This window comes from Pinus tabuliformis, chromosome J, assembly GCF_031772625.1.
Source record: "Pinus tabuliformis cultivar Carrire ecotype Pingquan chromosome J, CPIR1, whole genome shotgun sequence".
Classification (NCBI taxonomy): Eukaryota; Viridiplantae; Streptophyta; class Pinopsida; order Pinales; family Pinaceae; genus Pinus; species Pinus tabuliformis.
This window is the reverse complement of record NC_142295.1, coordinates 741,837,893-741,853,951: the sequence shown is the minus strand read 5'-3', so window position 1 is coordinate 741,853,951 and position 16,059 is coordinate 741,837,893. Positions and strand designations below refer to the sequence as shown.

General features: G+C 38.0%; 1 protein-coding gene across 3 annotated transcripts in view; it reads left to right on the top strand.

Annotated features, from left to right (window-relative positions):
- The window catches only part of LOC149228848 (serine/threonine/tyrosine-protein kinase HT1-like), a 152,319-nt gene extending 143,370 nt beyond the window's left edge, over positions 1-8,949 (top strand). For all 3 annotated transcript variants that reach the window (XM_089378406.1, XM_089378404.1, XM_089378405.1), the window contains one exon: positions 7,993-8,949. The gene's annotated coding sequence lies outside the window, so the exon portion shown is untranslated. The remainder of the gene's footprint in view (positions 1-7,992) is intronic.
- Positions 8,950-16,059: the final 7,110 nt, after the last annotated feature.

The window sequence follows — 16,059 nt, the reverse complement described above, 5'->3', positions numbered from 1 at the left end:
AGGAAGCATACCCCTCACAACTATAAGATGGAAGTGTTGTTTCTCCCAGCCTTCTGCAACCTACAAGGGTTACACCACAACAATTGGAAGAAAAAAGAGAAAAAGGGCTTTGTTACAATTCTGATAGCAAATGCACTAAAGGTCATAAGTGTGCTGAGAATAAATTATTTTACATAGAATATCAAGAGGAGGAAGAAAAAGATCAAGAAACATCAAAAGAAGAGGATATACGCTAGGATCCCACCCTAGAGAAAGAAGAAATGAATCAGACCATATCTTATAAAGCATTGGCAAGAATTACCACTCCTCAAACTCTCAAGATAGAAGGACATATCAAAAAGAAAAAGGTGCAAGAAGTGAAAGATCACATCGAGAAAGAAGAAATGAACCCAACCATATCTTGTAATTCATTGGTCGAAATTACCACTCCTCAAACTATCAAGATAGAAGGACATATCAAGAAGAAAAATGTTCAAGAAGTGAAAGATCACATCGAGCACCAAGAAATGAATCTGACCATATCTTGTAAAGGATTGGAAGAAATTACCACTCCTCAAACTCTAGAGATAGAAGGACATATCAAGAAGAAAAAGGTTCAAGTAGAGAAAGATCACATCGAGCATCAACAACAAGCTCTCCAACTTTTAAAGGATAACGCCAATTCGGTGCAAAATCAAACGAAACAACAGGTAGATCAACATCGTAGTGAAAAATGTTTTGATGTAGGTGATTAGGTATTTTTACTACTACATCTAAAGCAAGCTATTTATGAGAAGGAAATTTTGGCAATACTACATGCACTTAAAAAATGACGACCTTACCGAATGGGAAGACTCTTCAAGGATGAGGATGTGGAAGCATTGTTTTGTAATATTTCTATTATCCAACTAGATTGGATAAACAAAACAAGGGATGAATGGAAGAAGGACGAAGAAGTATGGCCACTTATTCAAAAGTTGCAAAAGATCCCAATTCAAACAATATTGCCAGAAATTGGAGAGGAAGGAAAAATCATATTGGAGCCTGGAGCAGTCACAGAAACAAGAGCCCGATAGCTTCGAAATCAATCAATTTCAGAGTATCTTATCAAGTGGAAGAACTTACCCACTGAAGATTCCACATGGGAGGACAAGAATTTTATACAGAAGCATGAAGAACTACTCAAGCGTTGAGGACAACGCTTTTTGAAGGAGAGGGGCATGTTAGGCCCCTATACTACTAGTGTAACCCCTTATTGTTATTAGTACAACCCACTTATTATATTGATGTACCCATGTAGTGCCCATATTGTTACTATTGTGCCACATAGAAGCCCACTATTGTTATTATTGTGCCCTTACATTATTATTGTTATGTCGGCTCTGATTATGTTATGACCCCTTAGACTCCTATAGATAGAAAGGAGGTCTTTTCATTTGTATCATCCAAGAATTGTTCATTTATGTAATGTAAAGGAGGTTGCCCCCTCGAAGAGGCTGAATTCTAAGGCGTTGATCTATCTTTTCTTGAGCTGGTTTCATAATAGTAAGCCAGTTTGGCACTCTGTTGTACTAGAAAATTGCTGAATAATAAAATCCTCCCTTGTTGCACCGATTTTCCCACATTGGGTTTTTTTGGGGACATTAGTCCAAAATAACTGTGTTAATGTGTGCATATGTTTGTTTCTGTATTACAGTGTGATATCTGCAGCAGTATTTATTTTAATGTTTGTTGAAGTAATTTCATGAATAACTTATGTGAAATAAGTAGGAAAAGTAAATCAATTGCTGTAGTGATAGAAGTTTCACAACCGGGGGTTCTTCAAAATCTATCGAAATATTAGGGAGTGTTTTCATGGAAAGGTATCAAGGAAGATGTGATGAGATATGCCAAGGAATGCATGACATGTCAATAGAATAAGGTCGAGCACACGCATCCTGCAGCTCTACTCCAACCTTTACCAATTCCAGAAAAAAATGGGAGAGCATCTCGATGAACTTCATCGCAGAATTACCCAAAGCACAAGGCAAAGACTTTATCTACACCATAGTTGATAGGTTGACGAAATTCACACACTTCTTTGCAATCTCAGTTGATTATTTGGCCAAACAAGTAGCAGAATTGTTCTTTAAGGAAGTCTTCAGACTCTATGGACTACGTAATAATATAGTTAGCGATGGGGACAGTAAGTTTATGGGTGCATTTTGGTAGGATCTCTTCAAGTTAGTGGAAATAGAATTAACTACTAGCACTAGTTACCACCCACAAACAGATGGTCAAACAGAAATTGTGAATAACTAGGTTGAAGGGTACTTACGTAACTATGTGATAGGTCAATAAATGGCATGGATCAAATGGTTGTACCTCGAAGAGCATTGTTACAATACCACTTACTATTTATCCATTGGGATGACAACTTTTAGAGCACTATATGGGTATGATGCACCATCGTTTATCGACAGGGTTTTTGGAGATAGTGAGGCACCAATTGGTAAAGACTAGATAAAAGAGAGTGAGGACATTCTCAAGGTACTCAAGGAAAACATGCATGTTGCTCAAAATCAACAAAAGATGTATGCAGACCAACATTGAACAAAACACAACTTTGAGGTAGGAGACCTCGTTTTCTTGAGATTGCAACCATATAGACATTCCACACTCAAAAAAGGTGGTGCATAAAAGCTGAAAACAAGATTTTATGGGCCTTACAAAGCTGTCCGAAACATTGGTGAAGTGGTGTGTGAGTTAGAATTACCAACTGACAGCAAAATCCATAACATCTTCCATGTCTCAAGAAGTTTGTGGGACAACATGTCATCAACTCTATCAAACTACCTCCCTTGGATGAAGAAGGACAATTAGAATTGATTCCAGATACAATCATGGTTGTACGAGAGAAAAAGTTAAGGGGGCGAGTAATTCTAGAATACCTTATTAGATGGAAGAATCTGCCAGAGGAGGACGCCACATGGGAAGGATAACGCATTTTACAACACCCAAATTTGCAATTGCTTGAGGGCAAGAAATTTTCGGAAGGGGGACTATAATGTCCTCTTCAAATTGAGGGTTAGTGAGGGATGAAATAGCATATCTAACCTCATAGGCTATAGTCTTGATAAATGGGTAAAAACCCAATTTTTACCAATTTGGGGCAAAAGTTGGGTTGGCTGGGACAAAAGAACCCAAAACTAGGTGTTGCACCCACAATTTGTCACATCTTGAAGCCCGTGGAGAAATTTATAAATAGAGAAGAGTTAAGATCAAATCAGCATCATCAATGGTGAATCAAATCATTTGTTTTCTTGAGCAATAGCTCTGAGGGTTTTAAGACCCCATCTCTCCTATCAATCTCGGTGGCAAAAGATTCCACCATAGATGGTAAAATTATTTTACCTTTCTTATCTTCGTTCTAGCACAACAAGGAGAAATCTTTCTTGAGAAGTTCGAGTACTAGTTGAAGCCCGGGGCACCAGAGTAATAGCTAAGAAGATCAAATTCTTTGTGGCATATTTTCCTGCGGCAGCCGAGATCTTCTGTTGATGGAAGAACGAGGTCTGTAGCACCAATGGAAGGTTTGGGCAGGTAGTCTTGAGTTTTGAGGTTAGAAGTGACCCCTTGAAGTTGGTTTCATGACATTCTAGACAAATGCATACCTCTTATGTTGAACAAGGTCCTCTTGTACAAGATGCAAAGTGTTCCTTTGTCAGCTGAAGACTTCCATAGCTTGGATCTTGTAACAAAGAGGGACCAAAGATTGCAGCAGACTCGATTTTGGTATGAAAATACAATAACAGTTCTGAGGCATTGTGTTTGGACAAAACCCACATACATCTTTAGATGTTGATTAATCCGATCTCTTGTTAGGGCACTCTATTTGTCAATTTTGATCTTGGGTCTATTTCTATTAAACGAAACTCATATCTATTGTGTTGAATCAAATACTGTACTGATTTGGATTATATGTGGTGCAAATTCGTTGGGCAATTAATATTGTAGTGTTGGAATTATCATATTATTGATTAAAGGGTTGGAATTCGTGAATGTTATATTGCTTTGTTGAGTTCACTACATTATCGGAAAGGATTAGTACTGTTCATTGAAGGATAAATCAACTGTATTAAATTAAATTGTTATACTAGAGGAAGAAATCTTATTGCTATAGGAAACCCTAGGGCAAAATTACCCTAGCCCATTACAAATAAAATGGATACCCCATATTTTGTCCAATTGTTTGTAAATAATCCTAGAGAACTATGGATTTTTCTCTTTCACAGTCAAGTCCCATGGTTCTTGCTCTTTTATACTCGAGGCTCCTGTATCCTTTAGGGGCACCATGGATGGCTTGTACCATTTAATGCCAATAGGGTGAGTACAGAATATTGAATGCTATGCCACATGCATTGAAAAACCTAAAAATTGTTGCAACCATGCCATTCCTACAACCTTCAAGGAATTTGATATTGTTGTATGCCTTGAATGCACAAGAAATAATCCACTAGTATGGGGGGATGGGGATTGACCACCGAACATTCTATATGGGCTTGAGGTCTTAGATTCAACCTTTGATCTTTTTGAATTTGTTTTGTGCATCCTCATCTTCCTTGTATTTGTTTCCATCTTTCATTGGTACATTTTCATAGGTTTTGACTCTTATAGTCCTACCTTCATCCCATGCATAATCCCATAGAAATGCTTTCTCACAGGCTCACATGAACATGTGTAAGTTATATAACAATGAGGGCATATAAATTTTGTGGTTCCACCCATTTTCCTTCTTCCAAGATTTGTTACATACTTCCACAAGGGTATTGAAGTCTCTTTGGGTTTTTGTCCATCTTCGTTATCACTTTCGTGACCATCATCATCCCCTGCCATTTCTTCCTCTTCTCCATGGTATATGTACTGCCTGTGTCTAGTTCGTGCTCATCAACACTGGTATTTCAGCTTCCCAAGGCCACCATTATAACACAAAATGGAATCAAAAGGATAAACCATATTGACTTACCCATGATGCTTGTTGAATCTTGATAACTTGCTACTTGCAACAGAAAGATGGAGAAGGAGAAACGGGAAAGACTAGGAGAAGAGAACATTCAACATAGTAAATGTGCTAGTTTACAACACATAGAAACAAATTAAAAGCAAACAAGAATGGGCTTTAGAGCCTAACTCTTCCATCTCAATGGTGGTTGAACGTAATTACGGCAGCCTTCAATTTCTCTTCCAAGTTCTTACAAATTGCAGTCTTCAATTTACCTTCCTGGCTTTTACAAATCTGCTGCTCAAGGACTGTAACAAAGTTAAGTGAAATGAGGGCATAGAATGAGAGAAAATCATGTGAGTGAGTGTTTTAATCTATCAAGGAACACCAGCCATGCCTAAATCTACCATTTGGAACCTTGGCTTGGTTCCCACAAGCAAAAAAACCTCATGTTTGCTCACATTTGTGGGATTGGTTAGGGAGCATTCGAGGAGCATTTTGTAAGCTCTTAGGAGTGTTTTAGGAGTTCCTAGGGAGAGAGACTCCTCAAGTGCCCCCTTGTTGGGAAGGGAGTGATTTTATTTGAGAGGGAGCGCACTCCTAAAAATTGTTTCTAAAAGATAGCGTTCAAGAAGCACACTCCCAAGGGCACTTCCTGGATGCTCATGTAGCCATCCACTGGTGTAGAAAGCCATTGTTTAAGCTCTCCTCATTTTGGAAACACTCCTTGAGCATTGATACCCCATTCCACTGGTTTGATATATTCTTCAGTCTATTTGAATGGGACTCCTTGACTTGAGCCTTCCTTGTCACCAAATATGGGTAATGTGCCTTCTTACCTTGTCACTGTTTCTACACTGCATATGTATAATTCCTACAAAATTTAGTATTTAGTTTTACCTTTTTGTGTTCTAGAGAATTTATTATCACTGTGATTAATGGGTGCACACCTTTATCACAACAATGTCTTTGGGGGTTTAGCTTTCTCCATGCTTAGCTATAGACTATAGTTCCCCAACTTTCCACACTGAACGCATTGTACAATGGGCCTTTCTTCCTCATCATCTCTTAGCATTTCTAGAGTAGGACTATGCCCTTCTTTATTGTGATTTCCTTATTTGTCTTATCCCAGTCCTCAACAAACATAATTTTCTCATGTTTTCTTTTTGTAAGCATTATATCTAGATTCTACATTTATGGGTGTCATTGTCGTCTACACTTTGTCACTGTTTATATGTTGATTTGGGGTAGCATCGGATGTGCTCTAACCACAGAAATTGGTGGAGAGGCTAAGGCACATGAGATCTCCAATAACCCAAAAAGGGTTTGGGTAGATTCTAAATAGTTTGGGAGATATTAAAATAATTAATATTTTTAATGGAATCCCTAAGTCTAAACTTAGGGAAAATAAAATATTAATGTGTATTAATATAAAACTGTGTTAGAATGGTCCAAAAGTCATGGATCAACCCAGATCTAATCTTAGTCGTTGATTAGGGACTTAATCCCGGCCGTTGATTTATCAACGAGAAAAGTATAAAAGGAGGCTTGAGGGTCACTTGGAGAACACACTGAGGGAGACTAATTAGTTGAATTTCTGGAGCGGGGTTAGCTGAGAAATTGAATCAGTGGTCTGGAGAGCAGTCAGGAGGCAGCAAGTATGGAGCAGCGAGATGGGAGATCGGCACAGAGGTAGAAAAGGCAGACGCAGGGCCAGAGGGAGCCACGCAGAGGCAGCAAAGGCTGCGCAGAGCCAGCAAGGTCTGCATCATCCACGCAGAGGCTGCAAGAGTGATGCAGAAGGCAAGAGAGGCTGCGCAGAGTCTCAACAGGCTAACGCAGAGGGTTTCAGGGCACGCAGAGGTCAGTAGGGCTGACGCTGGGTTCAAAAGAAGTGCTGGAAAATTTGTTTATCTATGGGTAAGCCAGTTTGGCACCCTGTTGTACTAGAAAATTGCTGAATAATAAAATCTTCCTTTGCTGCATCAGTTTTCCCACATTGGGTTTTTCCGGGGACATTAGTCCAAAATAACTGTGTCAATGTGTTGATTCTTGTGCATATGTTTGTTTCTGTATTACGGTGTGATATCTGCAGCGGTATTTATTTTAATGTTTATTGAAGTACTTTCATAAATAACTTATGGTGAAATAAGTAGGAAAAGTAAACCAGTTACTGCAGTGATAGAATTTTCACACTATATGATATAATTGTTTGTATAAGCACCTGTTCTCTGAATGTTCTTCATGTTTACAATTTGTGCAGCAAGCATTCTTCTGTCTTCTTTCTTTTTTATCATCATTTCCGTCATAAATTTGACAACATCTTTTCTCAATGCACCTTTCTAAAAGGGTTTATCATTATGCATTAGACAATGGAAATCTCCTATGGTCTTCACTTTCAAGTTCTATGCCCAATTCACAGCCTCTTCGTATGATGTGGGAGAAACTACCGTCATCTTGTTTCTTTATTTAGGCAACAACACCTCCATGAACCACATTTTCAATAACCCATTTGTTACTTTTTTGTCATCTTCTTGATAGCGGTCAACAGCTACCGTTATACAAAGACCAAACAGATATTTTGCCCCCTTTCTTGGTTTAAGTTGTATATTTTGTCTACAACTTCATTGTTGTCACATAATAACTAGAACTGACTTTTTCTGGTTGTCTACAAATCACAAAAACAATTTGTGGGGAATTCTGCATTGATTTTATCAACAGAGTTATCCAAGTATGTATCCTGCATTCGCTTATTGTTTCAGTCAATTCTTCTGGGTCTGGTTTGTGTTTCAGAAAGCTACAAATTCTTAAAAGTATTACATTCTAGGATTGTTTTACGAGGGATATATATTTACTGCAAGACTGTATTATCATTAGCTTTTGAGCTTTGATGTATCGTCTTTCATAAGGCTAATAAAGCATATATTCTCGTTCTTGGGAAAAACGGATTGTCTTATTAGATATCAGGACTCTAAAGTATTGCAAATATGATTCTGCTTGCACTGTATCACGTTGCTTATCTTCATGTGCAGGTTTGGAGCCGGCTTCTAATAATTAGTTGCTGACGGCATCTTGGACCATTCTGACCATATCAATGGGTGTCCATCTCCCTTGGTTTACTTCTGAGTTTTATGCTCTGATCTCTCAGATGAAGTGATTGGTGTAGCCACGAGGTCATTTTTAATGGCATGTACATTGGCTGTTCAAGTACCTGAACAATGAACGAATCTGATTGTTTTTCTACAATTGAAAACAAATATGGGCAGCATCACACATTAGTATATATTGTCTGCATTGGTCTCGGGCTGTTGTAATCTTCCTTTGTTTCATGGAAAAGAGAAGATGATAGTTTCAACGTAATCCCTTAAACAGTTTTTCCTGCACGAAAAGATGTTTTGGATTCGAACTAAACATAGCCAAATGATCTGGAACCTATGTTGTCCTAACATCTCAAAGGTTTGTTTGCTTTTCACCTTCAAGGCCGTCTAGAAGCTCTCACATTTGAATTCTGGAAATAAGGCAAAGTCTTATCCTCCTTGCGAGGAACTCTGTAGAGTATAAAGTTAGAGAGGACGTTATATGTTATGGTGGGTTTAGAGTTTCCTGCAGGAAGTCTCGGGGGTCAATCTCCATGACTGGCTGCCTCTGTAAGTGTCTCACTTGATGTCCCTATTAGGTTAAGAGCTATAATCAGTGCTGATGGTGATATGCGAGGTACCATCTGTGAAACGGGAAAGTGTCTGGGAGTTTCCCTGTGAAGTTTCCTGAAAAAAAAATATCCATGAAAACATGGAAGCACCCAAGGTTTTCTGACGGATTTTTTGTTTAAAAAGATTTCCTGTCCTTCCCTCATCTGTCCAGGCCTACTCAATTTTGCTACCATTTAATTGTTTAAATCTTGGGATGATTCATGTATTTAATCAAATGCTTTGTGTAAATCTTCTTATATGTTGGTTATAACTTATAAGAAATCAATATGTTTGATGTCATTTTTCATTTGTATTCCTTGATTACGCTAATTTTCTGATGCGTCAAATTAATATATTTGAGTCTTATCATGAATTTTCACGTTAGTATGTTATTTGACACTACCTCATCTCCAGCATGCCATTAAAATACAAGTAGCTCTGATTAATAAATTATCTTAAAGACTCTATTTAACTGGATTCTTATATTAAGATGTCTCTTGTGTTTTTAACTTTTTCTTCCAAGTTCAATAAACCTTGTTTTGTTTTGGCAAGTCTCCTAAATTGTTTTATTTTATTAATCACTAATTCAAGTCATGTTACGATGATTTGAGTCGTCAGTTCCATATTAGCAGTAGCTCAATATGCCTAGATAAGATTTTGCCACTGTTTTGGTGATAGGTTTCTGATACCTGAGTTTTGATTCCTCATCTAAAAGGATGCCTTTTGTCTTGGGATAAGAATGAACTTCAACTCGTGAGTGTAATTTTCCTCGTCTGAAAATAATTTGCCATATTTTTCTAGAAGTAATGTTTTTGTTTGAATTTAAGATAATGATGCAGAAGTATGCCTTTTCTCTTTGGATATGGATGGACTTTAATTTGGTTTGTCTGCAAGATTTTAATTAAATTGGTAAAAGTGCATCTTGGTGGATGCTGCAAGTGTATGTAAACAGGTTTAGCCTTCAAAATGAGCCATATAATAACAGTAGGCTTTGAAAATGCATCAAGCAGTTCTAAAACTGGAGATATTGAAGTTCAACAAACGATTTGATAGTGTAAATCCGGAGCAGTGTTACTTGGGAGCGGGAGCAAAAACGGGAGTGGGAGCGACATTTTTAGAAGCTCCTGGTTTGGGAGCGAATCCCGGAGCGTTTTTTATATAATGTATATATATTTTTATATTTTGATACATATATGTCAACAAAAACATGTAGAATAATGAATTAGATATAAAAAACATGAAAAAACATAGATTGAACCATACAACAACAATCATCTAGAAGTTATAATCTTCATCAACCACGTCTACAAGTTAGTAACATAGTAACATACAACATATTGAGTCTCATGATTCATCAATCTTAAAGTTTCAAGCTTTCAAAATTCAATATATAACATTTATCATCATTGATCACCAAAGTTGTACTTGTAAGCTAAGTCTAACCATTACAACAAATAATATCTAACATGAAATGAAATGTTATAAAATGAAATGAAATGAAACAACTTTCAACTTTCATGAAGCATCATATTCATAATTCATTACTAATGAGTTATAATTGCCAACTTCAAACTTAAATTGTCATAATTGTTTAAAAAAACGTCATAATAAATATGAAATAGTCAATAGTTATAAAAGCTACTAGAAACTAGAAAAGAGAAGTAAATCTATTATCTATTTCTTATGCTTGGGCCTCTTGCCACCACAAGAAATGTCTAATTTTTTAGTCTTGTTGGAAAATTAGTATCTTTGTCATTAATATCACCCTCTAAGCATTAATATCCAGAGGTATCTTTGTCATTACCTCTGTATCTGTATAGGGATCTTTGTCATTAATATCACCCTCTAAGCATTAACATAAGATAGAACAAACATAGCATGTCAAGTCAAGATTTTGTTTGAGTGATGCGTACATTTTTAGGAGGGTCATGATAGAGGAGTTCGACAACCAATGTCACTAACATCAAGGTACATAGAAGGATTGGTGCTCTTGATTAAATACGAGTTCCATACCCTAATACATGACAAAATTCAATGTAAACATTGCAATCCCCCAATCCTGAAATCCTGAAAAACTGATAAGTCTGTGGGATTTTGAATGAAATCTAAAATTCTACTTTCTCCATATGAAATCCAATGACGCCGGAACCACTCTCAAACATCTCGAGTCATTTCATGGTAATGTTAAAAATTTAAGTAAAATGATGAAAATGAATATTAAGGAGAATGTCACTTTTACTTTAAGAATTTAACATTACCATGAATAACATATCAATACTAGGGCCTAGACTGATCATTAAGCTGCCCCAGTCAAAAATTATTTGTTTCTTAAAAAAAAAATTGCATTTCAAACATTACTACAAAAAAAAAATTGCAAAAAAGGAAAAACACTCCCGAAAAGGTAGGGAGTGAAATTTTTTTTAGGGAGCGCGCTCCCGACCCTCTCCCGAAAAACATTAAGTTAAACCTGTGGAGGGAGAACTAGTGGATTTTGGAGTTGTAGAAGAGTTCCTAGGAGCTGCTTCAGGTCTGGAAGAATAGAATTCACCTTAGGCTAAGAACATGAACCCAAATTTGTAAAGGAAGAAGACGACATGAAATTCTAATGTCGAGCTGTGTGGATGTTTGACCGCTGGCTTCTTATTGTGTCAATTTCCTCTTGCAATTGGTGAATAAGCTCACAGTGTTGAACTGGTAAATTATCATTGTTTCCTACTAGATTGTGAGGTTGTCCAATTGAATATGTTGGGTGAATGAGGAGAGAACATTAGTAATATCTGTTAATTTTATATAACAATGGTATGTTCTATGCTAGCAACAATTACTTCAATGTCCTTTTATTAGCCCAAATGATAATTTCCACTTAATTTCCAATAGCAATCACATGAACCATTAATCACATTGACAATTACTATTGATAGAACATAAACAATAAAATGCAGAAGACAAGCCAAGACAAGAGAACACCAATATTTGGCTCAAGCCATGGAAAAACCCCAAGATGGGGAAAACCCTTGATCAATTCTTCTTATTATACATATCAAATGTTTAGCAGAGAGAGAGAGTACAATAATACAATGTCAAAGTCAAAGTATCAAAAATTTTGCACCTTCAGCCTCTTTTGTACCCAGTTCGGTACTTCTGGTTCTGCACCCATTTCGGTACCACAGTTCTGCACCCAGATCAATGCTTTTGGTTTTGCACCCATTTCGGTACTTTCTGTTCTGCACCCAGATCGATACCTCTAGTTCTGCACCCAAATCGGTACTTCCGGTTCTGCACCCAGTTTAGTATTTTCGGTTTTGCACCCAGTGCAGTACCACAATTTCGCACCCAGTTTAGTGCCATAGTTCTGCACCCATTGTTGATCTAGATTGTCATTGATGTCAATATGTCAATATTCTGGGATACTAAATGATGATATGAAGCCAAGGAGAAGCATAATAGATCTGTGAAGTAACAGGAGTAAGAAGCCAAGGAGGAAAGCCATTGGAAAGACATTGGAAGCCATTGGAAGTCAAGAACAGGAGCAGTCAAAGAAAAACTATCGGAAGCCATCGTGAAGCCAAAGAGTAAGAGGAAGAAGTCATTGAAAGCCAACAAGAGAAGAGAAGCAGTTTATTGGAAGCAGTTTATAGGAGTAAAACAGTGTTATCGAGGAATTAACATATCAAAGGAGTTAAGATATCGAAGGAACTAAGAATCCAATTCGAGAAACAAATCGTGGAAACCTTTTAACAAAAGTCCACAACGCATCGGAGAAATTATATCAGCACTTTATCGACGGCTTTATTATGTGTCACATTGATATCCTCAATTGCGATATGAGCATTATGAACCTGATAGGACTATCAACACAAGCTTAATATATTATGCCTCCGCCTTAATATAATACGCCTTAATATAATAGTGATATCGAAGGAGTATTGCGGACCCGTTGGTTCCATTACAATATGCTGTAATACAACATTGTGTCCACCACATCGGAAGGTATCGCAAAGTCTTAAAGGTATGTCACACCAAAATCTGCGATTGCCATATCAATGCGGACTCGAAACAGGTTATGGTAACAACCCTATACAATATCGCATCCGTCGCATAATCGCAAGCCATAAAGGGATGTTCCATTCAAATCTAGAGATTGCGATATATATGCGGACCCGACCGCTCTGTTAGAATACTTCATTATGTTATATTGTGTCCGCCTTGTTGGGATTCATATCACAAGTCTTAAGGGTTGACACGGCCAAACTGCTGATTGCGATAGTATTGCGGACCACCGATTGCGATAGAGTGGTGGACCCCGAATCGATGATTGTGATAATATTGTGGACCCGATTGGCTTATCAAAAATAGTTTATTGAATATCGCATCTATTTCGCCGAAGTAGGGGCATCGACTATGTTATATCGGAAGACAGAGCATGTGCATAACTTGAAAGACCTCCGATTTTCATGAAGGTTGCGATTGTGGGGGTAAGGTGATGACGTGGTAGGTGGGACCACCCATTATCCAACATAATATGTTTTTGCTATGTTGCTATGTAATTTCCATGAATAACAAGTCTATGTTGTAATTGGTTGAATATTAAAAAGGCCCTCCGATATATTTTAATATACCACCTCATGCACAAGTTGACCCCTCCACCAATGAATGTGTCGTTTCGTTTATTGGCAAAACTCATATATATATATACAAGTTGAAACTCTTCACTTGTAGTAGGTGAATTGGGCATCAATTACATAGAAGAAAGAAAAACAGTTCACAACTTGTGAACTCGAAGGAAGCTGAAGGATGAGCAAAAAGAAAAACAATGAATGTAAGCCGAAGGTTGACCGAGACAGAGAAAAGAACGAAGCTGAATGCCGGACGAGTGAAGAAGGAAGCCAGAGGTCCAACCGAGGAAGAAGAAAGTCGAAGGTCGAGCTTCTATCAACTAGATTATTCATTAAAAGGATCAGACCTATGATGAATCCATTAAAGCACAACCTGTGATCTGTTACAAGGACTACATAGACATGATTGTTTCTAATTGAACGCACAACGTGAAGCCGTGACATTCACACCTCTAAAGTACTCTTGAAGCAGTTACCGCGACAGTTAGAACAGAGGGTTGAAACGGGAAATTGTTTGTGTGCAGAACTTAGTGCAATTCATTGTAGACACAGTGAAGTTGTGTGAAGACTATTGAAGACCATGATGCATTAGTCATCATGAGGTAACCTTAGAGAAAGTGGTTGGGTATAATGAAGAGCATTGGTGACACCTTCTATGAGACAAGGCTTTCATTGATGATGTAGCATGGAGACTACAGTGAAGCTGTAGAATGACAGAATTCGGTGAAGAAGATTTTGGGAGCAAAGAATTACTATCAAACATATCTAGACAAAATATAGAGTCGGAGCCCTTTGGGTTGGTGCCTCAGAATTTGAAGGATTGGTGTCCTTGGAGTTGGTGCTCCTAAATCCAAGGTTGGTGCCTTGACAAGATAGGGTCGGAGCCCCAGAGGTTGGAGCCTCACAAAAGACCAAGTTGGTGCTTGGCAACCGGTTGGAGCCTGGGGAATTGAAGATCGGTGTCTTCATCAAGGGTTAGCGCAGGCTTGATAGTGGGATGGATACAAAAGGCCATGACGAACATGTTGATTGGAGGAACATTATAGTGGCAAAGAGGGGCTAGGAGAAAGTGGGGGCATAGAGGGAATAAGAGACAAGGAGGTGACAGAGAGAATTCATTGTAGAGCAGGGGTCCTGAAGGACATAAATTGCAGCAGGTGACCACCTATACTAGTTGAGCTAAATACCACCCTGTGCCATGATTTGATTAGATAGCCATAAGCCAAGCTTTGTGCGAAATCCGACCTGGAATCACGGAGTTATGTGAGGGGGATTTATGACAAGGTCATCCCTCTCAGATGACCTTTGCATGAGATTGATATGATGACTCCTTGACACACATTTTGAGGGTTGGTCGAAATACTTTAATGTGAGTTTTTTTACGGAATAGAATATATGGAACATTGCCCATTGATGACTTGGATCCCAACGTTTTCTAAAAAGCCTTTATTTGCTCACAAATATGCAAATGAGTTATTGTATTGAGGAGTGTGAAAGAAAAAAATTTTGGAAAAGGAAGGAATAAGAAGATCAAGAGGAAAATAGATTTCAATGTTGAGTTAGAGGGGGTAGTTCCTAGACACATGACATACAATGTTTTTGAAGCCCAATATGATATTCAAACTTAGGATGTTGAGGGAGGAGGCAAGTTTGACTCCCAATAGTATAGTGTAGGCTTTAGCTTGATTGTTGGAGGTTATGTCAGGGTTCCAAGATAAAGTATTTACAATATTTCTTTCTGGGCCATAAATGACCAACTCCCTCGACACTTGCCACCCTTGGATTTCCTTTAGATGCTCCATAAAAGAAGAAGGTGAAGTAGGATTGGGAATACCTCCAACAAATAAAATCATGTGCATAGAGTTGACATTGCCAAGATGGTTTGGAGATGGGGGAGGGGACAAACTAGTTTAGATGGAAATTTTTTGAAGCCATCGAGACTCACAGGGGTCAAAGGGGGGAGAGGAGGAATGAGAAAGACGATGGGATGTAAGGTGCTTAGTGAGGAGAGCCATAGTTTTGAAAACCACCTTCCCCACATGAGGAGTCTTGTTTTGATAAAGGGCCTTATTATGAGCCAACAATAGTTTCCAGCAAACAAACTTAGGGAGGGAAAGCGAAACTCTTTTAAAAATGAGCTTTTGGGTGGAAGAACCCAAGTAGTGTTTATGCCATGATGATGACCCAATAATTGATGCCAATGGCCTAGTAACTAAGGATAGGAGGACAACTAGCACACTTTATGACTCATTCCTTGTAAAAACAATTGCCAAACAACCTTGGAAAGTAAATAGTTAAGGAAGAGGAGGGGGAAAATTTCCCAGGTAGAGTTGCAGAGACCACATCTAGACATACCTAAGATGCCTTATTTTTGGATATTTTCAACTGTTAGAATTTTACTATGGAAAACTATCCAACATAAAATGTTCACTTTAGGGAGACCATCGAGATGCAAGATATTCCTTAAATTTATGTCTTGTGGGGGAGGCCAACTTGGAAAAGTTGATTCTCATATCCTTGCTTGACCATGTCGCTTCTTAGGTTCCATCCTTGTGAATCTTTGTATTGTTAGTGGTAGGGGGTGCAACCATGTAGGGGCGAAGAAGCAAAGGAATTAGAACCCGCAAGTTGTTGACGAGCATGGTTTCTTATGCTTCATTTCCAACTCCTTTGAATCTCGCTATGCCAGTGAGATAATGGGACTAAACTCAGGGTTTAATTCCTGGAATTAAATTACAATTATTTAAAACATATTTGTACAATAAATTAAAGGAAATCTGTTTACAGTAATAAA